Source organism: Triticum aestivum, chromosome 6B (genome assembly GCF_018294505.1).
Source record: "Triticum aestivum cultivar Chinese Spring chromosome 6B, IWGSC CS RefSeq v2.1, whole genome shotgun sequence".
In the NCBI taxonomy this organism is placed as follows: domain Eukaryota; kingdom Viridiplantae; phylum Streptophyta; class Magnoliopsida; order Poales; family Poaceae; genus Triticum; species Triticum aestivum.
Genome location: NC_057810.1, coordinates 588,733,588 through 588,746,531, shown reverse-complemented (window position 1 = coordinate 588,746,531; position 12,944 = coordinate 588,733,588). Strand labels below are relative to the sequence as shown.

General features: G+C 48.1%; 1 long non-coding RNA gene and 1 pseudogene across 1 annotated transcript; both read right to left on the bottom strand.

Moving 5' to 3' along the window:
* Positions 1–931: 931 nt before the first annotated feature.
* LOC123134515 (uncharacterized) lies at positions 932–1,599 on the bottom strand. The gene is made up of 2 exons (XR_006465658.1): positions 1,361–1,599; positions 932–1,241 (listed from the first exon to the last, which is right to left on the bottom strand). It is a non-coding gene; the product is annotated as an uncharacterized lncRNA (long non-coding RNA).
* A 5,438-nt stretch (positions 1,600–7,037) lies between these two features.
* Positions 7,038–8,512, bottom strand: LOC123134514 (alpha-1,6-mannosyl-glycoprotein 2-beta-N-acetylglucosaminyltransferase-like; annotated as a pseudogene).
* Positions 8,513–12,944: the final 4,432 nt, after the last annotated feature.

Genomic DNA, 12,944 nt, shown 5'->3' with positions numbered 1-12,944 from the left:
GCCCTTGAGCGACCAGCTGAAGCAACTGGTCGAGCTGCACAAGGTAGCTGAACTAGCCATGAAGGACCTCATAGTCCGGCTGTGGCCTGCCAAGCTAATGCCCAGCAGCTACTTCGGTCTCGTGAAGCGGCTCGTGAGTGCCTGCCCCCGACTGGAGGTCATAAAGCGACCGGTTTGCATCGGAGGTGCGCGGATGGCCTTCGCCCACGCGAAAGTGCACTGGGCGAAGATGGATGCCGAAAAGCTGATGACCGAGGGGTCACCGGAGGGCAAGGAGCACCGCAGACCCGAAAAATATTATGACAACGTCCTGAAGGGCTCCTGCCTTGTGGCAGAGCAATGTACGAAGGATGTAATCTTTGAATGAATATATTCATTTTATCCTGTAATATGAAACAAGTTCATTTGCGCAATATAATGCTTGTTGATTTAAAATTTTACCTCCTGTGCGGCCGTTTACAAAACTAGATGATATCCCGCGCGTTGCTGCGGAAATTTGTAATAAGTCAAGTGAGAGTAAACTTAAGTTGTTTCTCTTGAGATAATGTGTGATAAAGAACATAAACTGGATATAGAATGAACCCTCGAATAGAAAGGAAATTCATAAGGTAAGCGTATGAGTTTTGGAAAAGTGCTTCTTAATATTAAAACTAATTAAGTTCACAATTTACTTGCTCTGCAATCTCTGAGAAAAAGCGTAACATTAGTTTATATTAAAATAAGAGCTGCTGAGTTGCATACATATATAGCACAAAAATCAAAGAATTAACCTTGACTACATCCTCCACGGTGGTTACTGTTAAGTTCATAATAGTGGAGCAACCCATGAAAAATACTATTGGAAGGAAGTGAGCGATTGATCTTTCTGCCAGGAAGTACATTTTACCAAATAGTCTAGGCACTTTTACTTGCATATAATGCAAGGCAAAAATGAAATTGTAAAACCATAGATTGAAGAATCATTATTTTATGAACATGAAAATACCATAGATATCAGACGTGTGGAGAAAAATCACATGGTTGTAGGCAAAACAAATTAAAAAAATTCTGTAGCTCATCTAGTATGAATGATGGCGATCTCAACCTGGGCAGAAAATGCAATCAACATATACTCACAGTGCAGAAAATTGTTGTTGTCCTTAAACAGACTGTAGACGTCAAATGGTGTACTATTTGTCTTGCTTCGTATTCTTCTTCTTCTTACTATCTCTGCTCTATATTCTCAAAATATTAACTTTTCCCTGCGTTTCAATTGTTTGGGTGATTCAATCAATCATACTTGCGTCTTACGTCACAGTTGAGAGATGATAATAGGCATCAGAGATACCTCCACAGGATAGCAAGGATTCTTCCTACTCACCTGCATCATCCGTAGAGGGCAGAGAGCTTATTTTCATCGATCTCCTACTCACGCGTGGCAGCGGAATCCGTAGTGGCAGCGGCTGGCACTGCACATCTGTCGAGCGGTGGCTCGCCTGGGGACGCAAAAGGGGCGGCAGCTTCTGGCCGGGCTGGCGGGGAAGGAAGGGCGCGTCATGGCACAATCGCGTCGGAAGGACTCCTGGCGGCGGCGTGGAGGGATTGGGTCGTGGAACACTCTGAAAACGATGGCTACTTTCTTTCTTTTCCTACTATGGGCTTCCGTGGGCTTCATACGTCAAAACAACTTCTGTGTGTAAAGCCCAGCAAAACAAAGGAGGCAGCCATCGCATGGTTGGAACGAACGAACCGTTATTTCCCACTTATCGGTGGCAGCTCGAAGTAAATTTCGTCAACCTTCTTATCAGACGGCTACAGATTGCTTTGCTAAACTGCATCAATGGCTGTACTAATTCGGATGACGTGGCTCATCGAGGTTCCAGGAAAATCAGATAGTGGGGAGCTCCTATTTAGATATAGTAGATCTAAGAGTTGGCAAGTCGTCGGCTTCTGCCCCACATGTAACTAGCACAGGGGTGTTCGGGATAAATCTAAACACTCTTTATCCAAGTTTTTGGTCCTTTAAGGAGGTGTTTAGCGCGACGAACAAGGCAATCGGACTTATAAAGCTTTATCACCATCACTTAGTCATAAAAGTTCTATAATTTTAAATTTTGGCGTAGCCCCTGGTATTCGGAAGGCCGAACTTGGGGCGCTATACACGCCTATACCGGACAAAGACTGATTCCTCGCATAAAGCGGAAAAAATCTTTAAGGATTTGTAACCTCTCGAACAGCGACCAGCTCTCGCTGCATCATGACAGTCAGTTTTCGGCTTTCTCTACTGAGCTGCTCGTCCGGAAGAACCGAGACACAATCGCAGTAGTTCTCCCTGTGCCTCCTTAGCCGATATAGCGGAACGTAAGGTAGCAAAACATGGGAGCCGGGCAAACCCAACATTTGACCCAAGACATGATTCGAAGCTGATGCATATAATGCTATAAGTTTGGGATGCCGCACCGTCAAAAGTGTTCGGACTTTACTGCGTGTTATGGGGTATACTGAAGCCCCTGGCGAACTAAACGTACCAGAATGTACGGGTGCAAATTTGTAATAAATACACAGTCAAGGAAAATGAATGAAATATAAGCTGACGCTGTAAATTGTTTTCCATTGTTATTTGAATGATATGTCAAAGCGTATTTATACAAGTAATGTGATAAGAAAGTAGGGCTATCTAACATGTCTTTACCAAGAGCGAGCTGCATGCGGGTATGTAAAACAGGTATAACGATCGTTAGCAGAGACCACCTGGGGATTCCCTTGTATGTCAAAGCTCCTTGATTCCTTGGTATATCCGTCCCGCGATGGGTCCGATGATCAGGTTACCAGAAGAGCCTCACGAAGAGAAGAACCTGAAAGAGAGAAAAAGGTGAAGGTATGCGGATCCCGGGGCGGTTGAGCCGCATTGTGGACCGCTGTCTAGATGTGCCTCCGTCTGTGCCCATGGTATTTTGAGTGCGTAATTATGTACACGCGGCACAAACTTCACCGCTTGTCTGGGACTAGGACGGAGGCCGAATTGCTAGACGAGCTCTGGACGGGCCAGACGATCCTGTTGCAGAGTACTCCGGACTCGCTTGACGGTGTCCGGAGGCTTTATCGCTAAATTGAGGGTCTGCCTAAGAAGGCTGCTCTGTACTTCTGCTGCAAGGGCTGCGGTGTGCTCCTCCGTACGGAGGGAGCGCTCTGTATCTCCATTGACTGTTATAACACCGTGAGGTCCGGGCATCTTGAGCTTGATATAGGCATAGTGTGGCACCGCATTGAATCGAGCGAATGTGGTTCGTTCGAGCAGTGCGTGATAACCACTGCGGAAGGGGACGATGTCGAAGATTAACTCTTCGCTTCGGAAGTTATCCGGGGATCCTAAGACCACTTCCAGTGTGATTGAGCCTGTGCAGCAGGCCTCTACACCCGATATGACACTTTTGAAGGTGGTTTTGGTGGGTTTGATCCTTGAGGGATCGATACCCATTTTACGCACTATATCCTGATAAAGCAGGTTCAGACTGCTGCCACCGTCCATAAGGATTCTTGTGAGATGGAATCTGTCAATGATGGGATCAAGGACTAGTGTGGCTGAGCCGCCGTGACGGATACTGGTCGGATGATCTCTGCGATCAAAGGTGATCGGACAGGAAGACCATGGGTTGAACTTTGGGGCGACTGGCTCCATCGCGTAGAAGTCCCTTAGTGCGCGCTTCCGCTCCCGCTTGGGAATATGGGTGGCGTATATCATATTTACCGTTTTCATTTGGGAAGGAAATTTCTTCTGTCCTCCTGTGTTCGGCGGCTGGGGCTCCTCGTCGTCATCACTATTCGACCCCTTATCCTTGTTTTCGGTGTTTAGCTTGCCGACCTGTTTAAATACCCAACATCCTCTGTTGGTGTGGTTGGCTGGTTTATCGGGGGTGCCGTGGATTTGACATGATAGATCGAGTATGCGGTCCAGACTGGACGGCCCCGGATTGTTTCTTTTAAATGGCTTTTTCCGTTGACCGGATTTGGAGCCACTGAATCCGGCATTGATGGCCGTGTCTTCGGCGTTATCGCCATTATTGTGATGCTTATGCCTGTTGCGTTGGGGCTTGCCGTTGCTATCTCTGGCGTCTGAGGTGCCAGGATTTCTTGATGTGCTGTTGCTACGAGCCAATCAGCTATCCTCGCCCAAACAAAAGCGGGTCATGAGTGTCGTGAGGGCTGCCATGGATTTCGGCTTTTCCTGGCCGAGGTGTCGGGCGAGCCACTCGTCACGGATGTTATGCTTAAAGGCCGCTAGGGCTTCGGCATGCGGACAATCCATGATTCGGTTCTTTTTAGTTAAGAACCGAGTCCAGAATTTCCTGGCTGACTCTCTGGGCTGTTGGGTTATGTGACTTAAGTCGTCAGCATCCGGTGGTCGCACGTAAGTGCCCTGGAAGTTGTCAAGGAATGCATCTTCCAGGTTCTCCCAACTGCCAATGGAGTTTGCCGGCAGGCTATTCAGCCAATATTGAGCTGGTCCTTTGAGTTTTAGTGGGAGGTACTTGATGGCGTGTAGATTATCGCCGCGGGCCATGTGAATGTGGAGAAGGAAATCTTCGATCCACACCGCGGGATCTGTTGTCCCATCATATGGTTTTATGTTTACGGGTTTAAACCCTTCTGGAAATTCATGTTACATTACTTCGTCAGTGAAGCATAGGGGGTGTGCAGCGCCTCTGTGCCGGGCTACATCGCAACGCAGTTTGGATGAATCTGGTCCGATGTATTCGGCCCGGACGGATTTGTATTTAGTATATCCAGCGTGGCGGTCATCGTCACGCATTGGGGCGCGTCCCCGTGATCCGTAGATCGATCTTGACTGTCCTGCTTTATTTTCCGGTTCGTCTCACAGGTCATGCGTGTAGCCCCGGGCCTTGGTGTTTTTAGTTGTTCGGCGGCGTGGTGCGGGCTGGTGTTCGGACTGATATGCCACTTTGTCATGGCCACGGGGTGGTCGGTCAGCCGCATCCTGTGCTGGAAGTGTGGGATCTAGTTCCTCGTCCTCGAATTGAGGTAACAACCTGCACCTCGGGTAGTTTTTGTTTGGGCGCTTGAGTCCGTATTCCTCGACTACCAGGACTTCAGTCCATCTGTCAGTGAGCAGATCTTGATCAGCTTGAAGCTGCTGCTGTTTTTTCTTCAAGCTCTTTGCAGTGGCCATAAGCCGGCGCTTGAAGCACTCCTGCTCGACGGGATCCTCAGGCACGATAAATTCTTCATCACCGAGGCTCACCTCGTCTTCGGAGAGGGGCATGTAATTGTCATCCTCCGAATCTTCATCCATTGCCTGTTCATCGGGCCTAGCTTGCCCGTTCTCCCGTCCGGCCTGCTCGAAGCTTCGCTCGGTGGGATTGTTTTCGTCTTCGGCATCATCCGGAGTGCTATTGTCTCTGGTGTCGGTATCGCTGTTTTTGCTATGGCGGGGTTTAGAGCGGCGCCGCTGACATCGGCGCTTAGGTTGCTTCTCCAGAGGGTCACCCTCCGTTGCATCCTTTTGATCCTTGCCATTGTTTTCTTTGGGCGTATCCACCATATATATGTCGTATGATGAGGTTGCCGTCCAGCGCCCTGTGGGCGGTGGTTCATGTTCTTCTCCGGCATCGTCGTCCATACCGTCGATGTCTTTGGAGTCGAAATCAAGCATGTCGGTTAAATCGTCGACAGTGGCTATTAAGTGGTTGGTGGGTGGGCAATGAATTCCTTCGTCGTCCGCTTCCCACTCAAGCCGGACATAGTTCGGCCGAGAGTCCTCTGACAGGGAGAGAGACTTTAATGAATTTAGCATGTCGCCCAAGGCGAGTGCTGAAAGATATTCACGGAGCTAAACTCCATAATCAGCGCCCAGTTAGGTATGATGGGCACGGATGTACACGGTTCGGAGCCTATGGCCGGAGACGAGTCCGAGGGTCCGATGACACCGACCTCCTTGGAAGTGAGATCGGTGTTCGGCTCTATCGCCGCTGAGTGTGCGGCCTTCGTGGCGGGGTCCATGCACCCATCCTCGGATGGCACAATCTGCTCCGGATTTAAAGCCGGGGCAGCTACAGGTGTGATCTCCTAATCGCCGTCCGATGTCAGATCTAAGTCATGCTCATCACGACTGTAGGACGCACCTGTCATGGGCTCAAATCCGTCGAAGATCAAGTCTCCACGGATGTCGGCAGTGTAGTTCAGGCTTTCAAACCTGACCTGAATGCCAGGGGCATAGCTATCGATCCGCTCCAGATGGCCAAGTGAGTTGGCCCGCATTGTGAAGCCACCGAATATGAAGATCTATCCGGGGAGGAAAACCTCACCCTGGATCGCATCGTTGTACACGATTGAAGGAGCCATCAAGCCTTATGGTGACGACACAGTGGCTCTCAATGAAAGCACCAATGTCGGTGTCAAAATCGACGGATCTCGGGTAGGGGGTCCCGAACTGTGCGTCTAAGGCTAATGGTAACAGGAGGCGGGGGACACGATGTTTACCCAGGTTCGGGCCCTCTCTATGGAGGTAATACCCTACTTCCTGCTTGATTGATCTTGATGATATGAGTATTACAAGAGTTGATCTACCACGAGATCGTAGAGGCTAACCCTAGAAGCTAGCCTATGATTATGATTGTTCTTGTCCTACGGACTAAACCCTCCGGTTTATATAGACACCGGAGGGGGCTAGGGTTACTCAGAGTCGGTTACAGAGAAGGAAATCTACATATCCGAATCGCCAAGCTTGCCTTCCACGCAAAGGAGAGTCCCACCCGGAACACGGGACGAAGTCTTCAATCTTGTATCTTCATAGTCCAACAGTCCGGCATAAGCATATAGTCCGACTGTCCGAGGACCCCCTAATCCAGGACTCCCTCACTTATATCACTAAAAATGGTACGACTGCAGTAAGAGGCATTGGTCATCTGCAGCCATTAAGTATCCATGAATATTTAAAGATGCATAGAAAGCAATACTTCACTTAAACAAAGTAAACATGACAATCTCTTAAGAATAAATGTTGCAAATGGTCTTGAAACAATAAACTCTATCCATATCAGTGAGTTTAAGTACATCATAGAGTTTGCGGAAGTTAACCCAAGTCCAAGACAATGTCTCTGAATAGAGAAGTATTCTACAGAATTGAGAGAAGGGATCAAAGACTATTTATATCACAAACCGTGTATGAATCAATCAAAACATGCCAGATAACACTACAACAAGGGCATCATGAATGCCAAAATTCATCTTCCTATAACCGCATCATGCAGACGGTGTATCTTTAACATGGTACATGTATGCAAAACTCAAGCAAAGCTCCCGGTCACGCCAATCGCCCCAGCCACCCCATCCTTTGAAACCAGCCTGATACCCGTCTTGTTTCCTAATGATGTGAACTGGCCAATCAGCTTTGATGTTAGGAACCTTATCTATGGCATCAGTTCTACAGCTCCCACACCATTATCCACACAAAGATTGCTGGAGTCTTGGCCTTGGTGCAGTCCGCACTTGCCAAAATGTGTAGCACTCCTCCTAGGCCTCCTCAGACTGTAAACAAAGAGCTCCAAACGACGGATACACGGTTGCCCACATGGTTATATCACAATTGTACTCATGGAAGTTGCAAAACTGCTTACCCTTGCCATGAATCTTCCTCCACACAGTCCTGTTGAAGCATAGCCAATGTTACCCATCTTCTCAGCAACCATGCTCTCCCAACCTTCCCCTTTCGCCTTGACATCACACGGCGCCAAATGGACAGCATAGCATAGCATAGCATTGGAGACACTTCTTTGGCTTCAAATCCACAAGCAACTGCGCGTTGGGGAAGATGTACTGGTCCTCCTCGATGAAGAGAATGTGTCCATGGAAGTCCTTGGTCTCCTCTATCCCATCCCACACGGTGTTCATCATCCACCACCAGTGGTGCTTCAGCGACACGATCCTTGGGGAGCGGTGGTTGCCGTACTGGTCCGTCTCGCCCCGGCACCGCTGCTCGGCCGCCCTGTCCTTGTCCCGGCAGTCCCCGGCCGCGACGCCCGGGAAGAGTTCGGGAACAGTGCGGCGAGTATGGCGCGAAGATCTGCTTCACCTGGCAGAAGCCGATGCCCTTGACGATCTCGTCCATCTCGGGGAAGTAGCCGTCGTGGCTGACGACGATCAACACCTCGCCGATGCCATCGACGCGGGAGAGGCTGTTGATGACGAGGCGAAGGTAGCGGGGCCGGTTGTGGACGTAGAGGACGATCTTGATGTGGCCGTCGGGGAGGCTGGGAAAGCGCCCGGCGTTGCGCGGCGGCAGCGCGTTGCGGCGGGCAGGGAGAGGGAGAGCGCGCCCTGGCGCGGCAGACGCAGGGTGAAGGACGGGTCGAGCAGGATCTCGTGCGGCTTCGCGCGGCAGCGCGGGCGGCGTCGGAGACGACGGCGGGCGGGGCTAGGCCGCCGCTGCCGTGGCTGGCGGGGAGGAGCGAGGGGCGCGGCGCGGGAGCTGAGCTGGGCGGGCGGTGGAGTGGGCGGAGGAGGAGCTGCGGCCTGCGGGAAGTGGACTGGGCATCCGTTGGCGGCTGCTGTTCGCCGTCCTTTTTCTTCTTCTTTGCTTTTTTTCTTCTTTTTGAGGGAAAAATTTCTTCCCCAACTTAGTTTAGTAAGAAGAAGAAAGAATAGTTAAATCTGATTCTTCCTTTGGTTAATTATAGATAAACTCACCGGATGTCACTGAACTCGTGCCTAAATTTCACTTCGGTCTTTGGACTTGGAATGCTCGAAAAACGGTCACTAAAGTCACATAAGTGAACACTCACGGTCACACGCTTTGACACCGTACTTCGGCTATGTAGCATACTGTTTGACCGATTGACCGTTCACATATGTGCCATCAGGCTAGCAACAAAGTGAACTTCATCGGCGGCCATTGAACTTGCCCCCCAATTTTCATTTTGATCACCATATTCAAGAATAAATGGAGGGCGCATGGGCCACTTGAGTGCGTTTTTTTTGGGAAAAAAAGTCGTGTGGTACACGATGCGATGAAAATTTCCCTCTGCATAATCCATAGACACATGTCCCCATCGTTCGTGGTCGAATCGCTCCCTGACCCCATCCTTCGTCACTATCGCGTGAGGGAGGTACAACCTACTAGGTCTCAAGGCGAGCACGAGATCAGTCGCTGTCAGTGGTCACTCGAGCCATCGAGTATGAGGGAGGCGGTTGTCATTGTTGTATCCTGCTAGGAGGAAGAGGCATGGGAGTCCAGGCGGCAACACCATGTTTTCCTGTAGCGCCCGTGCCTACATCAATGAAATCGACAGGCTCGTTTGCACATGTGCACTCCCGTGGTGCACCTCTACAATATGGTCACCATCACGCATGCTTCCTTGCGATTGCGAGAGAGCTCCCTCGTTTTCCCAAGTCCGTGGCGAGCCGATGGAGTCCACCACAACCACTTCTACATCGGTCGCTGGAGTCCACCATCCACCATCAATGCAGGGAGTGTACATGTGTATTTGATCAAGATTTATAAGAGCCAATACACAGTAGCCGCCGAGACCCTAATCGGGTTGACTAAGCTAACTAGGGGATCGATATCATCCGAGGTAACTAACCGTGTCTTTTACAGGCTTCTGCCTCGGCTTCAACTCGAGAGAGTTGGAAGAGCTAGATCATAAGCTTGATCAGTCCGAGAAGGACATGGATCTGCTTAAGAAGCAGATGGAGCAGTCTCAAGGTAAATACCCAGACCCTAAGTACCTAAGATTGTACTTAAAATGATGATGTAGATACTTGGTTCTAAATCATGGATGAATATGTCTGTGGCTTCCACCTCGGAGCTTGAAATGCTCCGGTCCGAGCTGCAAAAAGCTCGACGGGAAGTCGAGAAGCAAAACACTGCGGCAAAACAGGCCAGCGAAGAGCTGGACAGGGAGAAAGAGGTCGGCGAAAAGCACATGGCCTGGATTGTGGAGGTGGAAGAAGATCTGAAGGGGTTGTATGGTCAGCATGGCACCCTTCAGGAAGAGAAGAAAAAACTAGCATCCAAGCTCGAAACTGTAGGAGATATGCCCTAGAGGCAATAATAAATATTATTATTTATCTCCATGTTCCTAATTATGTTTATATTCCGTGCTATAACTATTGTGGTTCTCGAGTCTGCAATAACAACGAGGCTCGGAGGAAGACTCATATGCACGTGTGGAATAATAATGATAAAATGTATTCCTAGTCTAGCCTCTAAGACTAGCTCAAGTGTTGCATGATGATCCCGTTTTCCTGATCATGGGCATGACTATGCTAGTAAACTTTGAGGGCACATTGTTAGAAGAACACTTGTGTTGAATCAATCCGAATTGATGTTATGCCATGAGATACCTTCGTAACAAGTTAATGGTTTATAACACAGAGAAAGTTAACATTTGCATAATTTCTTAGACCATGAGAGTATCGAGTTTCTTCATGCTTGCTTCATGAACTTTGTGGTTTGTTAAACATCATCCATAACTGGGTGGCTATTACGACGGCTTACAGGTTCATGGGAAAGTGTGTCAAGGGACTTAATAGCTCAAGCTTGGGATTTGCTCCTCCGACGATGAAGAGATGTTCGTTGGCCCTCTCTGTGTTACAATATCCATCAACATTTGGCCAAACACAATGTGATTTGATCACAGGGATGCCAGAACACGGGACGAGAAAAGAGAACAAAACCAGTAACGAGGAAGCTGGCATAGTGGACAAAAGTTGTTGATCCACGAGGATGCCGGTAAGTCTCACCTCGGGTGTTTGTAACATATCACGAAGCAGCAGGAATAGCAAACAAAAAACTACAGGTTCACTCGAATATTCATTCTGTGGGTATAGGGATCAATATGGGTGTCCACGGTTCCGTTGTTGATCATTGATCGGAAAGTGTTCCGGTCATGTCTATACTTCACCGAACCTACAGGGTCACATGCTTAAGAGTCATCTATCTGCTGAATACTAGACAAGGGTCTAAGAGAAAGTCATCAGAAAAGTTTTGGAGTCACCAGAAAAGTTTTGGAGACAACGAAAGAGTTCCGGAGAGAGAACACCTGACCTAACACATTGGTTCTTATGACAAGAACCCCTCATTTAAACGCAGAGTAATCTCTAACGGTTTTTTGACACTGTATTTGGATCACCGACCAGTTTACGCTGATCGCGATAGTCGATTTTTGGCTTTCTCCACTGAGGCGCTTGACCATTTGAGTTGGAAACACAATCACATTGTTTCTTCCTTTGCACCCCTAGCCGAACAAGGCAAAACATAGGAGGCAAGCACAGGAGCCGGGCAACCCAACCATTGACCAAAATCACAATTCAAAACTGATGCATGTAATGCAATATCCGAGACGCCGAACAGTTATCAGACTTGAACATAGGCTCGATTGTAAATCCGAGGCCCAATTAAAAGCCGGGCTCATCTGTATGTTACAGATAGTTTTTCTATTGCAATGAGGCAAGGACGAAAAAATCACTTAAATTTGTGCAAGGATTGGAAAAGGGTTTGTTTCTTCCTCCATAAGGTTTAACCATGCATGTCGATCTATTTAAAAAAACCCTTAAAGGATATAGAGAGTATGTAAAAAGGAGATAAAATGAGTATAATACAAGGCTTTACTAAGCGGGCAATGTGTCTCGTGTCTTCCCTGCCGCACGTCTGCGCCTCCGTGCTGTTCACCAGCTCTTTCTTGTCTAATCCAAGGTTGGAAGATACTTCCAACTATTCCACATAAGCTATGCTCTACGCATTCGAGAAGCGGAGCCCCTGACGAGGCTATAGTCGTAGTGTCATTAGTACGCGTCGGTGCTATACAAACGGTTTTTAACCCCTTTCCGTGACGGCGTTCGGAACCGTCGCCAAGTGAGTGACTGCGATAGGGGGGTCCTTCCCACACGACCCAGAAATCGTGGGGGATATGCCCTCCTGGCACACACACACTCGGCAAAATGAGGTCATGTGCGACCGGTGAGCGCTCAAATACGGTTATATGTGCAATAATGCTAAAAAAATTACAATTATGCAGGCGAAATCGTTTCCGAACGTAAGTACATCCCATACAGTCAGTCACTACTAAATGTTTCCGTTCGTATGTACATTCCACACAGTCAATCCAAGGAATACGTTTCCGTTAGTATGTACATCCCACACAATCCATAATTTCAAAGCGTGTGTTATAAGGTGACTATTGCAAACATTTAATAAGAAAGAACTGTGTGCGATGTTGTTCTGAATCGCACACGTTTTTTCTTGGTTGATCGTGTGTGCAGTGGAGAATGATCGCACACATAGTGGATCCTAGAAACGTGTCTGATCTCCACGTCTATCGTAGACATTTCGGTTTCGCAAACCGTGTGTTGTGTAATCCCTAATTTAAAAATCACATGTTTTGAATTTGAAAGTAGGCAATCACTTATTTCATATCTAACCATGTTTATTACGAATATAGGTTCAACCACGAATGCATAATTCTATGCACAGGTAGCTGAAGAACTACAGAAGCACCAAGTAAAGAATGATGAACGACAGTTGTACTAAAGACTGTGAAGAGAGAGACGAAAGACATTGTGGTTACTGGAGAAGGTAAAGCGGAATGCCCATATTGTGCCCTTCTCCATGCGTAATGCGTGCACGACTCTAGGCCAACCCCTTGTGATGGCTGCCCGTCCATCCTTCACTGTCTTTATTACGACTTCTCGATGCTCATTTTAGTCTGGATGAAATACTTTAACCTTCATTGCATGTCCATCAATCATGTACTTTGCGAGGTAATCTTGAGTGAACTGCTTCGAGAACCACTGCGAACGAAAAAGATTCAAACATTGTTGTCTAACAACTCATTATGGGCAGTAAAAAGAGAAGGCTGTAGAGTTTGTAGTTATCATCCTATAGCTCACTGTTGTGTTGGATAGAGCATAAACAAATAATTTGCTTGCCACCATTCGTATCTTTTTGC